This window comes from Ovis canadensis, chromosome 4 (genome assembly GCF_042477335.2).
Source record: "Ovis canadensis isolate MfBH-ARS-UI-01 breed Bighorn chromosome 4, ARS-UI_OviCan_v2, whole genome shotgun sequence".
NCBI classification, from domain to species: domain Eukaryota; kingdom Metazoa; phylum Chordata; class Mammalia; order Artiodactyla; family Bovidae; genus Ovis; species Ovis canadensis.
Genome location: NC_091248.1, coordinates 30,705,988 through 30,728,647, shown reverse-complemented (window position 1 = coordinate 30,728,647; position 22,660 = coordinate 30,705,988). Strand labels below are relative to the sequence as shown.

At 40.4% G+C, this 22,660-nt stretch overlaps 1 protein-coding gene and 1 pseudogene across 50 annotated transcripts in view; both read left to right on the top strand.

The window, feature by feature from the left end:
* ICA1 (islet cell autoantigen 1) overlaps positions 1-22,660 on the top strand; it is a 165,401-nt gene that overhangs the window by 76,061 nt on the left and 66,680 nt on the right. The gene's annotated exons all lie outside the window — the stretch shown is intronic.
* On the top strand, positions 352-7,899 carry LOC138439032 (large ribosomal subunit protein uL30-like; annotated as a pseudogene).

The following is a 22,660-nucleotide window of genomic DNA, read 5'->3' as shown; positions in this document are numbered from 1 at the left end:
GGGTAGGAGTGGATTATGATGTATATTTGCTGGTTGGGTTTCACACCAACAACCAAAAAGGAAAAGTTCTGAAAGGAAATATGGGATTATGGAAAAACTAGATTTAACCGACTCATCAAAGTCGGGGCAAGAACAATTACAGGGTTTTTCATGATATTTTCTCTATAATGTCCAACATATATCTGTTAAACAGGGGGAGAGGGATTCCTCCCAGAATAAGACAAAATGATGCTTTGTTTCTAGTATAAAGTTAATGAATTTTAGTAGCAAAACAGAGGAAAACAGTAGAATGGGAAAGACTAGAAATCTTTTCAAGAAATTAGACATACAAAGGGAACCTTTCATGCAAAGATGGGCACAATTAAGGACACAAACTGTAAGGACCTGGCAGACAAGATTAATAAGAGGTGGTAAGAATACACAGAACTGTATGAAAAAGGTCTTAATGACCCAGATAACCATGATGGTGTGGTCACTCACCTAGAGCTGGACATCCTGGAGTGTAAAATCGAGTGGGCCTTAGGAAGCATCGCTATGAACAAAGCTAGTGGAGGTAATGGAATTCTAACTGAGCTATTTCAAATCCTAAAGGATGATGTTGTTAAAGTGCTGTACTCAGTATGTCAGCAAATTTGGAAAACTCAGCAGTGGCCACAGGACTGGAAAACGTCAGTTTTCCTTCCAATCCCAAAGAAAGGGAATGCCAAAGAATGTTCAGTCCATCATACAATTATGTTCATTTCACATACTAGTAAGGTTATACTCAAAATCCTTCAAGCTAGGCTTTAGCAGTACATGAACCAAGAACTTCCAGATGTACAAGCTGAGATTAGAAAAGGAAAGAGGAACCAGAGATCAAATTGCCAACATTCGTTAGATCATGGAGAAAGTAAGGAAGTTCCAGAAAAACATCTATTTCTGCTTCATTGACTACATTAAAGCCATTGACTGTGTGGATCACAGCAAACTGTGGACAGTTTTTGAAGAGATGGGAATACCAGGCCACCTTACTAGTCTCCTGAGAAACCTGAATGTGGGTCAAGCAGCAGCAGTTAGAACTAGACATGGAACAATGGACTGGTTCAAAATTGGGAAAGGAGCATGACAAGGCTATATATTGTTGCCCTTTTTATTTAACTTACATGCAGAGTACATTGTGTGAACTACCAGGCTAGATGAATCACAAGCAGGATTCAAGATTGCTGGGATAAATATCAATAACCTCAGATATGCAAATGATACCACTCTAATGGCAGAAAGTGAGGAGGAACTAAAGAGCATCTTGATGAAGGTGAAAGAAGAGAGGGAAAAAACTGGCTTGAAACTCAACATTCAAAAAACTAAGATCATGGCATCCAGTCCTATCACTTCATGGCAAATAGATGGGGGGAAATAGAAACAGTGACAGACTTTATTTTCTTGGGCTCCAAAATCACTGTGGATGCTCACTGCAGCCTTGAAATTAAGATTCTTGCTCCTTGGAAGGAGAGCTATGACACACCTAGATAGCATATTTAAAAACAGAGAGATCACTTTTGCTGACAAATGTCCATATAGTCAAAACTATGGTATTTCCAGTAGTCATGTATGGATGTGAGAGTTGGACCATAAAGAAGGCTGAGCACCAAAGAACTGATGCTTTTAAATTGTGGTGCTGAATAAGACTCTTGAGAGAGTCCCTTGGATAGCACGGAGATCAAACCAGTCAATTCTAAAGAAAATGAACACTGGATATTCATTGGAAGGACTGATGCTGAAGCTTCAATACTTTGGCCACCTGGTGCAAAGAGCTGACTCATTGGAAAAGACCCTGATGCTGAGAAAGATTGAAAGCAAAAGGAGAAGAGGGTGGCAGAGGGTGAGATTGTTAGGTAGCATCACTGACTCAATTGACATGAATTTGAGCAAACTTTGAGAGATCATGAAGGACAGAGGAACCTGGTGTGTTGCAGTCCATGGGGTTGCAAAGACTTGAACACGGCTTAGTGAATGAACAACAAAGTCACATTGATAAAGGCATTTGCACCATTGTTCATGCTTTTCGAGTACACCTGGTCCATATTTTATCAACTCAGAGGTGAGAAGCTGTGTTCTTTAAAGAATCGCTGTGAAGAATGCAACTTGCAATACAACCTCTCTCTCTCTCTCTCTCTCTTTTTCCCTCTTGGCTTTTTGCTGTTTTATTGTTGTTCAGATGCTCAGTCGTTCCCTTGGTATCGCCTGTTTTCTTGAAGAGATCTCTAGTCTTTCCCATTCTATTCTTTTCCTCTATTTCTTTGCCTTGTTCAGTTAAGAAGGCTTTCTTACCTCCCTTTACTATTCTCTGGAACTCTGCATTCAGTTGGGTATATATTTCTCTTTCTCCCTTGCCGTTCACTTCTCTTCTTTCCTCAGCTATTTGTAAAGGCTTCTCAGACATCCACTTTGCCTTCTTGCATTTCTTTTTCTTTTTGATGGTTTTGGTCACTGCCTCCTGTACAGTGTTACAAACCTCCATCCGTAGTGCTTCAGGCATTCTGCCTACCAAATCTGATCCCTTGAATCTATTCATCACCTCCACTGTATAATCATAAGGGATTTGATTTAGGTCATACTTTTGAATGTCCTAGTGCTTTCCCCTACTTTCTTCAACTTAAGTCTGAATTTTGCAATAAGGAGTTGATGATCTGAACAAGCTCCAGGTCTTATTTTTGTTGACTGTATAGAGCTTCTCCATCTTCACATACAAAGAACATAATCGGCCTGATTTAGGTGTTGGCCATCTGATGATGTCCATGTGTACAATCATCTCTTGGGTTGTTGGAAAAGTGTGTTTGCTATGAGCAGCATGTTCTTTTCACAAAACTGTTAGCCGTTGCCCTGCTTCATTTTGTACTCCAAGGCCAAACATGCCAGTTATTCGGGTTATCTCTTGACTTCCTACTTTTGCATTCCAATGTCAAATGATGAAAGGGGAATCTTTTTTTTTTTGGTGTTAATTCTAGAAAGTGTCATAGGTCTTCATAGAATTGGCCAGTTTCAGCTTCTTCTGCATCGATGGCTGGGGCATAGACTTGGATTACCGTGATGTTGAATACCAAGATCATCCTGTCATCTTTGAGACAGTACTTGCACCCAAGTATGGCATTCAGGACTCTTGTTGACTATGAGGGAATACTCCCTTTCCACTGAGGGATTACTACCCACAGTAGTAGATATAATGCTATCTGAATTAAATTCGCCCATTCTCATCCATTTTAGTTCACTGATTCCTAAGGTGTTGACGTTCAGTCTTGCCATCTCCTTGCTTGACCACTTCTTTACTGGGAAACATGAACAATGGTGCAAATTCCTTTATCATTATGACTTTGCTCTTTCCCAGCAGCTAATTAAGGGAACAATTGATGATACATAGTTTAGCACAACTTAAAAGCATATTTAAATACTGCAATAGACTGTAAAATATTAGAGCCCACTGTCACAAAAGACTGGATTGGAATACCATGCCCCAAGTGGACACAGCTCTCCAGCTTTTTTCAGTGTGAAATGCCAGTCAGTTGGCTGGTGAACTGGCAGTGGATTTCAGTTATAAATATCTCCACAATGTTGGTTCATGCTCAGTTTGAAAAGGAAGACATTATTTTTGCACCTCTTCTTTTAATGTGGTTGGCAAATGGTAGACATAATTTTTGAAGAATCTGAAACGTAGTTTTTATCATGTTTTCACGGTTACCATCTCTGTTGTTTTCACCCTTCCCCCAGTGAATACTTTTATTAATGCCCGTTCTGATGTACGTTCACATCAGAATTGAAGCAAAAATTTGGAGGGTCCCCATATACCCCTCCCTTACCAAACACATAGCCTCCCTCACCAGCAGGATCCCATATCAGTGTGATATAGTTGTCATAATCAATGAACCAACATTAATATGTTGCCAACCAAAGTCTACCGTTTACAGTAGAGTTCACTCTTTGTGTTACAGATTATGTGGGCTTGAATAAATGTATAATGTCGTGCATTTACCATTATAGTATCATATGGAATAGTGTCACTAAACCAAAAGAAGAAATCAAATTAAAGAATTAATAAAATACAGTAAAGAAATAAAACATAAAATAAAATTCTTATACTAATTGTGAGCTAAAGTATGACAGAGTTGAGACCAAACGTATTAGTCTTATCAATAAATGTAAATGGGCTTAACTTACCTGTTTAAAGAAAAGATTTTCCACTGGACTCACCAAGGAAAATTCAGCTATATGCTGTATCTAAAATGAAATTGTTAATAAAGGCTAAAAATAAAGGGATAAGCAAAGAGTTACCAAGCAAGTGGAAAAAATGTTAATAAGAAAACATGTAGAATATCTATATAACTTTAAAAAAAACACCTTTAGGTGGAAAAAAAGGACACTTTTTAATGCTAAAAGCCAAAATTTACAATGGACATAAAACATTTATGGGTATCTAGGTACTAAATTATTCAGCAACCACTTTTAGAAAGTAAAATTCACAAGTGATGCAAAGGGAAACACAGAAGAAAAAACCTACTAATAGAAAAATTTAACATAATATGCTCAGTGTAAGACAAATCAGGTAAACATGTTGAAGATTTAAACAACATAATCAATAAGGATATATATCACACTCTACACTCAGACAACAGAAAATACACTTTCTTCCTTTTTTAAAACTTTTTATTTTGTATTGAGTATAGTCAGTTAACAGAGTTGTGATAGGGATTCAGCCAAACATATACACATATCCATTCTCCCCCAAACTCCCCTCCCATCCAGGCTGCCACATAACACTGAGCAGAGTTCCATGTGCTATATGGTAGGTCTTTATTGTTTATCCATTTTAAACACAGCAGAGTGTACATGTCCATCCCAAACTCCCTAACTGTCCTTTCCCGCCATCCTTCACATTTTTTAAGTGAATATGAAACATTCACCAAAAAGAAAAGATCCTGTGTAAATTGAATTTCTTGAAAATAATAATGAAAAATACCACATAACAGAATCTGTGGGATACATATAAAGCAATGATCAAAGGAATATTCAAGCCTTAAACACTTAATAAAAGTTAAAGAGGGCAATAAGTAAATTCTCAATTTAAAAAGCTAGAAAAGGAACAAGAAATAAACTAGAATACAGCAAAATGAGGAAAAGCATAAAGATAACATTGAAATTGAGAACAAAAACCCCAGTAAATTTAATGAATAAATTAATTATGTAAGCCATTACCTAACTCAAGAAAAAAGGGAGAATGCACACATATACAAATAATTTCCTAGAAGATTAGTTTACCAAAATTGATCTTATTAGATTGGCTTCTATGAAAAAAAACTTCCTTAGAAGAAATAGAAAAAGTTATTAAAGAACAAGAAAAGCACCAGGACCAGAAAGTTTCACAGGGAAATTATGCCAAACCTTCAAAGACCAAATGGTCCCATAAATGCTCCACAAATTGTTCAAGAGTATTGTGAATGAAGGAAATCTTAATTGTTTTTACTATGAAAATATAATTTCAATACCTAAACCTGATAGAAACAGTACAGAAAATTATAGACCAGTATCACTTATGAATAGGGATATAAAATTACTAAATAAAATATTAGAGAACAGAATCTGATAATGCATGAAGAAAATAATATACTATGACCAGGTGGGATTTATCCCAGGAATAAGGATGACTCTATATGAGGTAATCAATTAACTTAATAGCCCTATAAATAGATCTGAGGAAGAAAATCATATAATTATAGATTCTGGAAATCTTTCACAATTGTCAACACTCATTTCTGATAAAGTCACTCAAGGAAAAGGAATTGACGGACATTTTCAGAAAATATATAGTTTTGTCAAGTATAAATATTCCTTAGTCCTAAGGCCAGCATGAGGGGGAAACATTAGCACTGTTTCCACTAAGATTAGAAGCAAAGCAAGATTACCAATTATCCTATTATTATTCAGAAATGTGCTAGAAATATTAGCCAATACAAGTAGACATGAGAAACCAATAGAGGCAGAAGAATGGGAAAAGTGAAGCTGTCTCTATTTGCAGATGATGTATTAATAATTATGGACCTAGAAAGTCCTAAGAATTAGTGGTAAAACAAAATAAAATAATAAGAGATTTCAGAAAGCAGCAAGCTATCTAAGAATATACAAAGAGAAAACTGTATTTGCAATAGCAACAGTCCTTTGGGTCACAAACATGACTGAAGAGATTTAGTACACACACACACACATACATACACAAAGAAGATGAAATGCTTAAGAATAAATTTGACATGAAATATGCAAAATCTTTATAAGGAGAACTGTAAAACATTCCTGAAAGATAAAAATAACTTGACCAAACAGAGGACAAGGAAAAAATTTTAATTTCAAATAAGTAACATAATCACAATGAAGAGGGGTGGAAGAAGCAAACCCTGATCACTCTGAACGCAGTATTGCAACAACATGCTCTTGGGCTAAAAACAAAATAACTCCGAACGGATATTTAACTCTAGTTAGCAGACCTCTCTTTCTGCAGAAGCGTAGGTTAGCAATTCTGAAATCATTTTTTGTGTGTTCTAAGGCTGAGCAAATAAGTTGTGGATAGTGGGAGTCTTGTATTGTATTTTGAGAGAGGGAAGCTGCAGTCAGGGTTTAAGAAAAAAAATAGAATGAACTCTGCAGTATTGGATTGGAATTGGAGATTTAGTTGTGAACTTGAGTTCTAATACGTATACATACGTATGCACATACACGTGTGGTAACTACATAAAGATCTGCATGGATCATATATCTGTATTGTGCACATGAGTGTATGTGTGTGTGACGTATTCGTCTATATGTTTGTGTAAACACCCCAGCTCTGTCCTCTGACAAGGCAGTTGAAGCAGTTGCACCCCAGCTGCAGTGAGCACACCTAGAGCCAAGATCTTTGTCTCTATACACCCAAATTCTCCACCTAAAAGGAAGTGGAGAATAGGGTGTATATAGTCCACAAAGAAATGATTGAGGCAGGGGAAGTATTAGAACCTTGTTATGCCCCAAAGTAAGAATGTGCTTATGATAGGGATATGTCAGATTGGCAGAGGGTCCAGTTTTAAGGAACTCCAATTGAGCAAATCTGGGATGATATAATCATTAAAATACTAATTTAAGTTCTTTCTCGGCTGGAACTGTGGAGGGTGCAGAAGAGAAGAAAAAGAAGGTTCCTGCTATGCCAGAAACCCAAAAGCGAAAGAATTTCACACAGCTTAAGATCAAGCGCCTGAGAAAGAAGTTTGCCCAAAAGATGCTTCGAAAGGCAGGGAGGAAGCTTATCTATGAAAAAGCTAAGTATTACCACAAGGAATACAGGCAGATGCACAGAACTAAAATTCGGTTGGCTAGGATGGCACAAAAAGCCGGCAACTTCTATGTACCCGCAGAACCCAAATTGGCATTTGTTGTCAGGATTAGAGGTATCAACAGTGTGAGCCCAAAGGTTCTAAAGGTGCTGCAGCTCCTTCACCTCCGGCAGATCTTCAGTGGCACCTTTGTGAAGCTCAACAAGGCTTCATTTAACATGCTGAGGATTGTGGAGCCATACACTGCATGGGGGTACCCAAACCTGAAGTCTGTAAATGCATTGATCTACAAGCGTGGTTATGTCAAAATCAACAAGAAGTGAGTTGGTCCTGACAGACAACACATGGATTGCTTGATCTCTTGGGAAATATGGACTCATCTGCATGGAGGATCTGATTCATGAGATCTGTACCATTGGAAAACATTTCAAAGAAGCAAACAACTTCCTGTGGCCCTTTAAATTGTCTTCTCCATGAGGTGAAATGAAGAAAAAGATGACCCGTTTTGTAGAAGGTGGGAGATGCTGGCAACAGGGAAGACCAGATCAACAGGCTTATTAGAAGGATGATCTAAGGTATCTACCAGGATTATTTTTGTAATCTGGTCAGTTAATAAACAATTGAAAGAAACAAAATACCAATTTAAGTAAATAATGGTAGTAAATTTAATACTACTGAATAAAGGCTCCATGTGCTACACCAATATAAATGAACAAGTAAACAAATAATGAAGAAGGGAAAGCTTTAGTATAATAGAAAATGCACTAATAAATGTGGAAGGAATGATGGAATTAGAAAATCACCTTCTGCCAAGTCATCATAAAAATAATTGTTACAGGCAAGAATCATCCGTGAGTGCTAAAACTAATAGATGAAAGTTTGAGACTAGAATAGGCTAATAGAGTTTTGCCAAGAGAAGGCACTGGTCATAGCAAACACCCTCTTCCAACAACACAAGAGGAGACTCTATACATGGACATCACCAGATGGTCAGTACCAAAATCAGACTGATTATATTCTTTGCAACCAAAGATGGAGAAGCTCTATACAGTCAGCAGAAACAAGACTGGGAGCTGACTGTGACTCAGATCATGAACTCCTTATTTCCAAATTCAGACTTAAATTGAAGAAAGTAGGGAAAACCACTAGACCATTCAGATATGACCTAAATCTAATCCCTTATGATTATACAGTGGAAGTGAGAAATAGATTCAAGGGATTAGGTCTGATAGACAGAGTGCCTGAAGAGCTATGGACAGAGATTCATGACATTGTACAGGAGGCAGGGATTGAGACCATCCCCAAGAAAAAGAAATGCAAAAAGGCAAAATGGTTGTCTGAGGAGGCCTTACAAATAGCTGAGAAAAGAAGTGAAAGACAAAGGAGAAAAGTTATACCCATTTGAATGCAGAGTTCCAAAGAATCGCAAGGAGAGATAAGAAAGCCTTCCTCAGTGATCAATCCAAAGAAATAGAGGGAAACAGTAGAATGGGAAAGGCTAGAGATCTCTTCAAGAAAATAAGAGATACCAAGGGAACATTTCATGCAAAGATGGGCTTTATCAAAGGCAGAAACAGTATGGACCTAACAGAAGCAGAAAATATTAAGAAAAAGTGGCAAGAACTATACAAAAAAAATCTTAATGACCCAGATAACCATGGTGTGATGGTGTGATCACTCACCTAGAACCAGACATCCTGGAATGCGAAGTCAAGGGCTTTAGGAAGCATCACTGAGAACAAAGCTAGTAGAGGTGATGGAATTCCAGCTGAGCTATTTCAAATCCTAAAAGATGATGTTGTTAAAGTGCTGCACTCAATATGCCAGCAAACAGCCAGGACATGGAGACAATCTATATGTCCATCAGCAGACAAATTAATAAGAAAGCTGTGGTACATATACATTATGGATTGTTACTCGGCCATTAAAAAGAATACATTTGAATCAGTTCTAATGAGGTGGATGAAACTGGAGCCTATTATACAGAGTGAAGTAAGCCAGAAAGAAAAACACCAATATGGTATGCTAATGCATATATATAGAATTTAGAAAGATGGTAACGATAACCCTGTATGTGAGACAGCAAAAGAGACACAGATGTAGAGAACAGTCTTATGGATTCTGTGGGAGAGGGCAAGGGTGGGATGACTTGGGAGAATGGCATTGAAACATGTATAATATCATATGTGAAATGAATCGCCAGTCCAGGTTCGATGCATGATACAGGATGCTCGGGGCTGGTGCACTGGGACGACCCAGAGAGATGGTACGGGGAGGGAGGAGGGAGGAGGGTTCAGGATGGGGAATACTTGTACACCTACAGTGGATTCATGTTGATGTGTGACAAAACCAATACAATACTGTCAAGTAATTAGCCTCCAATTAAAATAAATAAATTTATATTAAAAAAATATGTCAGCAAATTTGGAAAACTCAGCAGTGGCCACAGGACTGGAAAGGGTCAGTTTTCATTCCAATCCTAAAGAAAGACAATGCTGAAGAATGCTCAAACTACCACACAATTGCACTCATCTCTCACGCTAGTAAAGTGATGCTCAAAATTCTCCAAGCCAGGCTTCAACAATACATGAACTGTGAACTTCCAGATGTTCAAGCTGGATTTAGAAAAGGCAGAGGAACCAGAGATCAAATTGCCAACATCCATTGGATCATCACAAAAGCAAGAAGTCCAGAAAAACATCTGCTTCTGCTTTATTGACTACATGAAAGCTTTTGACTGTGTGGATCACAATAAACTGTGGAAAATTCTTCAAGAGATGGGAATACCAGGCCACCTGACCTGCCTCTTGAGAAACCTGTGTGCAGGTCAGGAAGCAACAGTTAGAACTGGACATGGAACAACAGACTGGTTCCAAATCAGGAAGGAGTAGGTCAAGGCTGTTTATTGTCACCCTGCTTATTTAACTTATATGCAGAATACATCATGAGAAATGCTGGACTGGATGAAACACAAGCTGGAATCAATATTGCTGGGAAAAATATCAGTAACCTCAGATATGCAGATATGGCAGAAAGCGAAGAAGAACTAAAGAACCTGTTGATGAAAGTGAAAGAGGAGAGTGAAAAAGTTGGCTTAAAATTCAACTTTAGAAAAACGAAGATGGCATCTGGTCTCATCATTTCATGGGCAATAGATGGAGAAACAATGGAAACAGTGAGAGACTTCATTTTGGGGGGCTCCAAAATCACTGCAGATGGTGATTGCAGCTATGAAGTTAAAAGATGCTTATTCCTTGGAAGGAAAGTTATGACCAACCTAGACAGCATATTATAAAGCAGAGACTTTGCCAACAAAGGTTCATCTAGTCAAAGCTACGGTTTTTCCAGTAGTCATGTATGGATATGAGAGTTGGAATATAAAGAAAGCTGAGTGCTGAAGAATGGATGCTTTTTCACCGTGGTGTTGGAGAAGACTCTTGAGAGTCCCTTGGACTGCAAGGAGATTCATCCCATCCATTCTGAAGGAAATCAATCCTGAATATTCATTGGAAGGACTGATACTGAAGCTGAAACTCCAATACTTTGGCCACTTGATGCCTCATTTGAAAGGGCCCTGATGCTGGGAAACATTGAAGGCGGGAGGAGAAGTGGACGACAGAGGATGAGATGGTTGGATGGCATCACCGACTCAATGGACCTGAGTTTGAGTAAACTCTGGGAGTTGGTGATGGACAGGGAGGCGTGGCATGCTGCAGTCCATGGCGTCACAGAGAATCAGACACCACTAAGCAACTCAACTGAACCAAACTAAGACTAGGATATTTGCATTGTCTCCAAATATATTGCAGCAAGCTGCCTTTTATTTACAAAGGGTAAAGTAGTAACTAAGTAGAGAAACCTGACAACACCAGCTTAACCAAAAGGTTCAGGTTTACATTGCTCTTAATGGGGCCATTATGCACTTCTGATCATTCTGCATAGAGAAGAAGCCAGAGTAACATTTGTATTATGCTGTCAGAGGTGTGTGACCTTAATCTAATCACAGGGACACAAAGGACAATTCAAAATGTGCGACATTCTATGAAATGCCTGGCCTCTCTAAGAACAGACTCAGGAACCATCAGATTAAAGGAGTCTGAAAAGTCATGACAACTGAATGCAGTGTGTGATTTTAGACTTTTTTTTGCTATAAAAATATCATTGGAACACTGGACAAAAATCTCAATAAGATTTTTATAGATTAGATAATATTTCAATGTTAATTTCCTGATTTTGACAATTTACTGTTTACATAAGAGGATCCCTTATTTTTAGGAAATACACATTGAAATACTTAGTAGTAAAGGGACATTATAATCCACAACTGAAGCACTTTGGGGAAAATATGTGTATTTATGTGCATTTAGAAAAAGAAAAGACAGTTTAGTAAATGTTAGCATTATGAGAATCTAGGGGAAGTATATCTAGGAATACAAAGAATGCTTGCAACTATTCTGAAAGTCTGAAGTTATGTTTGATGACTTCACGGTTTGAACTTTGGTACACTCGTTTATAATGTTATTCAAATTAAGAAATTAAGCATTAGCAGATGGAATGGCACTGAAAAAAGTGACTATTAATCCTGCATATCATATCATGTTTATATTATAACCATGATTGCAACTGGCGCAGTGGTAAAAGAATCCGCCTGCCAGTACAGGAGATGCAGGAGACACGGGTTTGATCCCTGGAGTCAGGAAGGTCCCCTGGAGAAGGGAATGGCTACCCACTCCAGTATCCTTGCCTGGAGGATTCCATGGACAGAGGAGCCTGGAGTCTATGGGGTTGCGAAGAGTCAGACACAACTCAGCACACACTTTTTAAAACATGATTGCAGTGGTCACAATAAAGTGCTAGCATATGTCTCTGCAATTGTGGTAAAACCTGGTCTGTGTCTTTCAGGTGTGATGATCTAGGGTTGGCTGGTATCAGCCACATTATACACCAAGATAGTGATTTCAGTCACTCTCACATAAACTGGAGGAGGGGAAGGCAGATGGGCAGCTGTAATTCTGTTAGATTATTGGAGCTTATTATTACTGGAGCTTACTGAAGTCAGATAATGGTTCCTCACATTTGCTGACTGCTCTGTGGCTTTGGAATAAACAACTCTGATGGCCATTTAGTCATCATTCTACTAGAGTCATGTCCCCGAGGAAAACCAGTGCAGTAAAGTTTTAGAAGCTAGATGTTTACCTTTGCAGGCTGTCTGTGCAAAACAAAGCCAGGTTCACAGAAGCAAGCTTCCTTGTTCACTAAACACTCGGCCCAGTAGAACTGAGAGATTGCACATGTTGCTGTGAACCTTGCACGGTCAGATTTATAAACTTCACAAACCAAAAATAGATTCTGTGGTTGATCCAAAAACCTACAGTCTCACGAATCATTTCAAATGTTAGTTTTCATTCCTCCTCTGTTCTGCTGCATATGATTGAATCAGATTGAGCTGATTTGAGCCTGGGAGAGGAAATACGGCCTCTGTAGGATTTTCTAGGACCTCTGAAGAAAGATACCAAATAACCAGTTTGGGTAGGTTTTAGGATCCTCCAGGGGGCACCAGAACATTCCAGTGTAGTTGATCACATTTCATTAAGCCCAGAAAGGCTAAAAGTTTTGCCTTGTTATAATTGATTCACCTACTGTAACTTTCTCAGTTCCACTAACACTTTTTTTGTACATTTGCTTTTTTTTTTCTTTTTTTCATACATTTGCTTTTACAACATTTATGAGTTTATGGAGTGTTTCTACCTCTGAGGAGGCAAAGGAAGGAAAGAGATCATCTCTTGGATGAGCCTTAGAAACCAGAGCCGTGTCTCCTCAGGGTAAATATGAAAGCTTTCAGCCCACTCTCCGTGTAAGGATTTTCCAAATGTTCCTAATCTGGCTGGGGGTAGGGGAGAAACTTGAGGAAACTGAGAATTCATTGACTCTCCCAGCTTCAGGCTGTATATAAGCCACCCTGTTATTATCATTATTAATAATAAGCAGTGACTGTCAAATAGGCACTTCATGGTGGATTTTTACACGAGTTTTATGCAGAAGTGAGGGGTTGCCTGGCTACTGCATAATATTAGTCAGTTCTGATCCAAGAGCACAAAATTCCGACAGGCCTCCCGAGCCTGTCCCTCCAATTAGTGGCTGCTTCATTACGAATAAAGAACCCTCATTACTGTGGGCCTTCAAGTAAAATAGGATCCCCTACCTCTTGAAATCTGCCTTTCTAAGTACAGACGGTTCCCAACTTACCAACAATCCACTTAAGAACCACCAAGGCATTCAGAGGCTGCCTAGACTCCTGCAGCTGCTGCCCGCCCGGGCCCCCTGCCCAGCCCCCCCTCCCATGCCCCTGGTCTGCTCAAGGGAGCTCTGCCCTCCCCCCCTGCAGAGCCAGCTGCCCACCTGCCCGCCAGACTATGGACTCAGAGCTGGGGGTTCAGTGAGGCCTCCGAGCTACCGCTGGTTTTATAGCTGAGCTCAGCTATGGGGTAAATAGGCTTTTGTGGCCTGGCCTGGGAACCGAACCACCATTTATAAAAAAAGAAAAAAGAAAAAAAAAAAAACCTGTCTCCATGGGAGAATGTATTGTGCATTCCCAACAAGGAGCCAACAAACATTAGAATGTCTGTGGAAACTGTCTCTATGCTCCCAGCAGGGCAGAGAGGAGGAGGAAGGGTGGCTGAGTGTCCTGGGTTAGGGTACAACTCTAGCACTAATGCCCTCTCTCCCCCAGCACTGAAGAGCCTTGCAAGCCCTTTAATCTCTCTGCAAAACAATGGGATTGAACTAAATGAGTTAAAAACCTCTTCCTGGTATGGTTGATCAAAGGTCCATCCTCATTTCATTCCTTCCTTCCTTCCTTCCTCCATTCACTCGCTGGCATTTTACTGAGGATACTGGCTTTGTGCCAGACTCCAGACTAAGTGTGGGCTTCCCAGGTAGCGCTAGTGGTAAAGAACCTGCCTGCCAATGCAGGAGATATAAGAGACAGGGTTCGATCCCCAGGTTGGGAAGTTCCCCTGGAGGAGGACACGGCAATCCACTCCAGTATTCTTGCCTGGAGAATCCCTTGGACAGAGGAGCCTGTTGGGCTACAGTCCGTGGGGTTGCAAAGAGTTGACACGACTGAAGCGACTTAGCATGCATGCATGTTGTTAGGGATACAGTGAAAGAATTCAGATCATATACATCCTTGCTCTCGGAGTGTTGAGTGCTCGGTAGGGGAGACAAATGTCTAAGCACATGCTTGTAACATGAGTGCTATATGAGATGATCACAGGGTATTATGAGGGCGGTCGGGAGGGTGGCGTCTAAGTTGATGAAGATTTCCTCAAAGCGGGGGGCCTCCCAGATTTTCTCCTGCCTTGGTTTCTGCCTGCATTCTCGCCTCTCTCTGGTTATCAAGTATGGCTTCTTCATCCGCTGTTCTGACAGTTGAGCTTAGTCCCTGGGCCTCTCCGGGGGAGTCTTTCCTTGCTTCCTGAATCACTGGGAGGTGGAATGCAGGGGCCGGGCCTGCCAAAACCGTAGGCTTGATTCCCATGAGCATTGCCCTCAATCCTGCCTTTTTCCATGCCCTGGTGAGCCACTGCCTAAAAGACTCTCTTCCTCTCCCTGGAGCCTTCCCTGCCCTGACCCTTTGGGTTGCCAGTAATTGTGCTACTCCCTCATATAAAAAGGGTCTTCACCCCCAAAATGCTTCTTAAGGCCTAGCTACCTCCTGCTCACTTGTATCTATAATCCCGGAACTGCTTCTGTCAAAAATCCCTGCCAGGCTACCACCCTTCCCATTCTGTTGTTGTTGTTGTTATCAGTCGCTCAGTCGTGTCCGACTCTTTGTGCTCCCATGGACTGCAGCACGCCAGGCTCCCTGTCCTTCCCTGTCTCCTGGAGTTTGCTTAGATTCATATCTGAGTCAGTGACGCTATCCAGCCATCTCATCCTCTGCCGCCCACATTCTCCTTTTGTCTTCAGTCTTTTCCAGCATCAGGGTCTTTTCCAATGAGTTGGCTCTTTACATGCTCACTATTAAAATACTACAAGTGAAGGTGATTCCAAAAGGTGATAGGAGATCATTGTTCAGGCTTGAATCTTGACTGTCTAACATTGTATCTGACATTAGGAAATTATGTCATTATGAAGGTTCCTAAGCAAGGAGGTGACTCTGGTAAAGCGGTTTGCAGGGAACATTATTTTGGTAGCTCTATGTAAGCTGCTAAAATGGAAAGGAGGAAATAGATGAGAGATTTCCAGGGTAGAAATGATGGGACTTAGAAACCAAATAAGCATGTTATTATGTGATATGAAATTGTGGCAGTCTTTTTTATCCTGTCTTATTCCTCAGAAGTAGTATAAGAATTAGGTGTTCTACTTATTTTTGTACCCATGAAAGCAGTTTGATAATTATAACAGGAAATGATGACTCAAAAGCTTTTCATTTAAATAATATATCCAGGAAAGTTTTAGATAATAGTTTCCCAATCCCAGTTGCATCAAGTTCCATTAGGATGTCTTTAATGTAAGAAACTGCCTCGCACCTTGGTAAGGGACCCATTCTCTTGCCACCTAACACTTTCTGCTTTGTATCTTGATTGTTTGTAAGCTAGTGTAGCTCCTTTTCCAGACTGAGGTCGTGAAAGAAAGAAGCTGCATCTGATGAGCACAGCATTTCTTACTAGATTGAACACAGGGCCTTCCATGCCTAGAAGAATAGCAAGCATCAGTTACTGAGTGCTTACTCTGCATCAAGCACTGTGTGTTTGATGCACATACACTTTATATCCCACCTGTATGTATTTCCTCATTTAATCCTAATGATAGCCCTGAAAGGTACCATGTCTCTAATTTGGTACCATTTTTATTACTTTGCAAATTAATGCTTGGGTTAAATGACCTGTTCTAAGTCACAGAGAAGGTACGTCTAAGTGAAAATATTTGAACCCAAGTTTCTCTGACTGCGAAGAATATACTGTTAGCCTTTTCACTCCAGGAGGCTGGTTCTCAGACTTTGGCCTGCAGCACAGTCAGTCCCTTGGAAGACATAAAAATGTGGCCAGACCCCATCATGCTTTCTGATTCAGTAGGTCTTAGTGCGGCCCGAGCCTCGCAGGACGATTGGTCCTATCCAAAATGTCCATTGAGACATTTGGGCCACAGTTCATTAAATAATGCATTCAGCTTTGTGAAAATTATACTTACGTTATTTTTATTGTAAATGAATCACAAGCTGGAATCAAGATTGCCTGGAGAAATATCAACAACCTCAGATATGCAGATGATGTCATGCTAATGGGAGAAAGTGAAGAAAAAAATAAAGAGCCTCTTGATGAGGGTGAAAGAGGAGAGTGAAAAGCCTGGCTTAAAACTCAGATTCAAAAAACTAAGATCATGACATCTGGTCCCATCACTTCATGGGAGATAGATGGGGAAACAGTGAAAGATTTTTTTTTTTCCCCCTTGGGCTCCAAAATCACTGCAGATGGTGAGTGCAGCCATGAAATTAAAAGATGCTTGCTCTTTGGAAGAAAAGCTATGACAAACCTAAACAATGTATTAAAAAGCAGAGACATCACTTTGCCAAAAAAGGTCCGTCTAGTCAAAGCTATGGTTTTTCCAGTAGTTGTGTATGGATGGGAGAGTTGGACCAGAAAGAACGCTGACCAAAGAATTGATGCTTTTGAATTGTGGTGCTGGATAAGACTCTTGAGAGTCCCTTGGAGAGCAAGGGGATGCAACCAGTCAATCCTAAAGGAAATCAGTCCTGAATATTGGAAGGATGGATGCTGAAGCTGAAACTCCAATACTTTGGCGACCTGATGCAAAGAGCCAACTCATTGAAAAAGACCCTGATGCTGGGAAAGATTGAGGGCAAGAGGAGAAGGGGACAACAGAGGATAAGGTGGTTGGTTGGCATCACTGATTCAGTGGCCATGAATTTGAGCAAACTCTGGGAGACAGTGAAGGATAGGGAAGCCTGGGGTGCTGCAGTTCATGGGGTCACAGAGTCAGACATGACTTAGCGACTGAACAACAACATGACGAATTTTGGATTTCATGTTTCTTCTTACTCTTCCTTGTGACGTTCAGCAGGATTACTGTTAAGCTGATGAGCAATTGCCCTCAAGTATATGTGGACCTGATTATTGACTGTTAACAGATAGTTAACAATTTCAGTTATATGCATTTGGTTTTATTGGTATCATGGTGAAGTTGGTGGCTGTATTTGAGTGTGACCACCACAAACTTGGGTGATAGCTTGTTCACTGCTTTCCTGTCCTTTAACACTTCAACAAAGCCTCAAATCGAAGGATGGTGTACTGCTGCAGCTTTTGAAATCTGCAGCGCTAACCTCCCACTGCATTGTTCATCCGGTGCTGTGCAGTGCGGATGTGTAAAGGGCCAGAGTTTCTGGTGGAAGTCTTGGAGCATCTGATCTTCTGCCTCTGCCAAGCCTTCCATGGACAAAACCCACCTCAACATAATCCACTAGGCCATCTAAATTTTCTTTTGCGTTGTCCACAATGTACTCAAAAGTTTCATTAATGTCTTTCAAAGGCCCAAATAATAATGCACAGTTATTGTTACTTTTCATTGTCCCATATTCACAAGTAAGACTCAAAGAAGGTATTTTTTAAGATTTGAAAAGTGAAAAGAGCATCCTTTTATTCGTGCATTTAATAGGAGCAGTCAAATTGTATTCATATTTGCAACCTCGAAATCCATCATGCACAATGAACGGTTAACGTCAAGGTTTTTTGTGTGTACACATGAGGTACTGTGTCTTCTTGCCTTTTCATTTAGTGCATAAATCAACAGCGTAACATAACCCAGTACTACACTATGCACAGTAGGTAATTGATCAGTGTTGGTGCCATCTTGAAGGTGCTATTACTGAATATTGTGGTACTAGAATTTAATTGGAGAAGGCAATGGCAACCCACTCCAGTATTCTTGCCTAGAAAATCCCATGGACGGAGGAGCCTGGTAGGCTGCAGTCCATGGGGTCACTAACAGTTGGACACGACTGAGCGACTTCACTTTCACTTTCACTTTCATGCATTGGAGAAGGAAATGGCAACCCACTCCAGTGTTCTTGCCTGGATAATCCCAGGGATGGGGGAGCCTGGTGGGCTGCCGTCTATGGGGTCGCACAGAGCTGGATACGACTGAAGTGACGCAGCAGCAGCATTTAAATATCAAAATATTATCACGAGCTGTGTAAACAGGATTCTGTCATCATCTCAAGCAATAGAATTGTGCATAAGAACTGATTCTCTGCATCTGATCACTTTATAGTCCTCTGGAATTTCATTTACATGGATCAAGTTTGGCTTGGATGCTGGTGTCTATTTTGAATTCCGTTTGTTTACTTGCCTCTTTAATGAGTTTCTTTCTGGTAGCATTCACAAGACCTGTTTATCATGAATATCAGAGAATTCTTCAAAGTACTTGTGATGGTGTTGCATTTGGTTCTTCTCTGTCATTTTAACCCATTCAGGTTTTTCCTTACTTCCCCTTCAGCACAAAACTTGTGCTGAAGTTTTTCCGTCCATCTTGAGTGATTATGTTATCCAAATCCTGACCATTTGTCCCTGGGGCATTGCAGATTCTCTTCTTTTCACAGCACCAGTACCTTTCTACTCCTATCCTCTGTTAAAGGAATGGAAATGGTAACAAAAGCCACTATTATGTACCCTTGGCTTTTCTTTTTGTGAGTATATTTCTGCTATATTCTGCTGAGAGTTTTTAAATAAAGATGTCATGTTACCAAGCAACAGAAGAAGGGATTTTTATTTCTTTTGTAGACTTCTGAGCAGTGATCACTGGTTCAGTGATAGGGGAAGCCTTACACATATGTTATGGATTGAACACCCAGTTCAGCCTGGCTGGGTTATTAGCCAGTGGGTAGGCACCAGCCCAGGGTGTGGCACTCCGTACTGATTGGTGGGTAAGTGTGGGAGTCGTACCCCCTAAAATCTCTCCCAATAGTGGCAGATGCTTCTTGCTGTCTACAAGATGGTACCTCTATGACACTGATGCAAGGGGAACATTGCCCATTAATCCTGGGCAATAGGATAGTTGTAGGTGGATTAATTAAATCTCTGGTATCCCCCTTCATGATGGCTTTTACCCCTGACTGCTAGATAGTAGGGGCTTCCCAGGTGACCCATTGGTAGAGAATCCGCCTGTCAGTCCAGGAGACGTGGGTTCAATCCCTGGGTTGAGAAGATCCCCTGGAGGAGGAAATGGCAATCCACTTCCACATTCTTGTCTGGAGAATCCCATGAACAGAGGAGCCTGGCGGGCTGCAGGCCACCGGGTCACAAAGAGTCAGGCACAGCTGAGTGACTGGGAATGCACACACTGTGTGGTAGGGCCGCATCTATTCTCATTCCTTCCCAACAAGCAAGACACTCTGTACCGTGTTCACATCATCATGTTCTATTCCATTTTACATCGTGGCTTGACGGAGCTCATCCTCTCATACTTCTACCTGAATGACCCCACCACATTCAGCCAGGTGTTTAGTGACATATTAATGCACCACGCATCCTGAGACCTCACCCTTGGCTTGCCCTCTCCGGTTCCCTAACCTGCAGGATTCTTCCTCAGTACACATAGTAATATAAATCCTGCCCTACTGCAAAATGTGATCCTTGACCCTTCTACCTAATTCTGTGTTTTGTTACCACCTAGGCTACTGAGGCAAGAAGGGTTATTATTGTCAATACAGCCACAACATTGTTACTGGACCAGTAAAACCAATGATAGTGTTTTATATATTAATCCTATAAACCAAACGTTTCAACAAACCTTCTGAGCTGTTTGAACCCAAGGACTTTTTCTAAGCATGAACAGTTTTGAAAGGAGCTGATATCAAGGACCACTTCGCATGGAATAAATAAGCTCATGAATATTGTAGGGAGGACCAAATATTAAGGACCTGTTGGTACTAACCAAATGTCTCCATGCACATTTTGGACAAGATCAAATGTCCACTAATCAAACCCAAGAATTACATTTCTCGCAAGCTGCCAGGTGGCCCTGTTGCTGCTCTAGGAGGCACATTTTGAGAACGACTGCATAATCATAGTCACTCATCAATGAATAAGTGGATGCATGATGGATCATTTGATTTAAAGCTTCCTAAGTCTGCTCTGTATTTTCTGTATTGGGTACATCACATATTCAGTTATAATTCTTAAGAAAATTAGGGTTAAATTGAGTTTTACTTTAAATGCAAGCTTTAACTGTCTCTTAGTATTGTTTAAATTTGAATTTGAGGCTTTTCTATCTTTTTTAACCAAAAAAGGATAGAACTCTTTTCATTTACCCCTTTCTCTTTTCATTTTCTTTTGTATGTTAAAAAATATTTAAAATAATGGTAAAGGCGGTTTATAGATCTCACCTGTCTGCCTCTGAGGTCACTTTTATCATCTTCTTCATCTTCTTCTTTGTTTAACACACAATAGGTATTTAATCCACAGTAGGTCATTAGGCTTTATTTCAAGTATGAATTATTTCTTCCAACCTAAATCTATTTGAAAGGTATTATTTATAAGTAGCCTTGAAAGAGAGAAAGCCGTCTTGTGAGTTTTAGCGATATATTCCCCGAGAAGCATGATTAAAGCAAATTTCCTCTTTTTCTGCTCTATTTCACCTCTTAACCAAAAAACCATGATATGAATTCAGCTATTATTTCAAAGTAAAGAGTGGAGTCTTTTCCCTATTGAGCATGTTGCATCTTACTGATAAGAGATACAGCTGGAGCTAAAGGCAGTGTGTGCCCTTGTTATCTGATCCTCCTGGAGCCTAGAAATGGTACCCAGCCTTAATGAACAGGCAGACCTCAGAGGTATTGCAAGTTCAGTTCTAGACCACAGCAATAAAGCAAATACTGAAGTAAAGTGAGTCGCACACATTTTTTTGGTTTCCCAGTGCATATAAGTTATGTTTACACTAGACTATAGTCTACTAAATGTGAAACAGCATGATGTCTAAAGATACAATGTGCATATCTTAACTTTATTATTTTATGATTTATTAATACTTTATTATTTATTATTTTACTTTTTTATTAGAAATGCTTACTATTATCTGAGCTTTCAGCAAATCATGGTAGAAACAGCAAAGACCATAACAAATACAACACTGAAAACATTTGAAATATTGTGATAATTGGCAAAATGTGGCACAGAGACAGAAAGTGAGCAGGTGCATAACGGGCCTGTGTTGTGCTGAGCGCAGACCTTACATGTGACTCCTAACTGCATTGGATGACGCAGTTTTAAAGAAATATCTGCTATCCATTCTCTCTGTTATTTATCTCATCCTTCTTTATCTCTAGTAGCAGAATCTCAGAAATGTTAAATAACTTGCCCAGTGTTATAAAGCTGAGGAGCGTCTGACTCATGCGTAGAACTCAGGCCTTCTAATCCCAGATCGGGTACCCTTTCACTTTACCCCACTGCCAGGAGTTTCAGTAACTATTTGTTAACTGAATACATAGAAGTGCACCAAAACTCACCCCCTCCAGGTAAAGAATCCGCCTGCGAATGCAGGAGACACAAGAGACGCGGGTTCAGTCCCTGGGTCAGGAAGATCCCCTGGAGTAGAAAGTGGCAACCCACTGCAGTATTCTTGCCTGGGAAGTCCTGTGGACAGAGGAGCCTGGTTGGCTAGAGTCCATGGGGTCACAGAGAGTCAGACACGACTGAGTGGCTGAGCTCACACGGCACACTACAGACTCCACTTCTCAAACACATCAGTATGTGTGTATCTTCTGGTGGGTTGTATTCTGATAGGGCCACGGTGTTCAAGCTGCAGAACAGCACCACGGTTGTCAGCGGGGAGAGTAAGTGGTAGCGATGGAAGGTAGAATAGGCTTTAAGGGAACAAATGTACAAGGAAAGAGGTTTTCAGAATGATGCTAAACACTCAAGATACAATCTTCACCTTCTTAGGTAGGACTTTTAGGAGCACAGGGAAATTTAGGTTTAGTCTCTGTCTGATGACTGCTAAACTGATCTCCCCTAATTCCCCATAGGAGACCATGAGCTGAAAAAGCAAATTCAGTCTTGTAAATCAGGCTGTTAAGTTGTAGCTTCCTTTTCTTTACTCTGTTTCCCCTTTGAAGGCTTTAGGAAAGCTGTGGTTAAAGGGTCTAATCTATCGTCATTGTGCACTGGAAAATTAGGCACACGTCACGGCAAATCCCTGTAGATGCCAGTGTTCTTATTTGGGGGATGTGTCTTAAAGACGTGAGTGGTGATGCAGACACAGATAAACCATCCAGGGATATGCTCTCATGTGGGGCTTCTTATTTACAGTGCCAACCT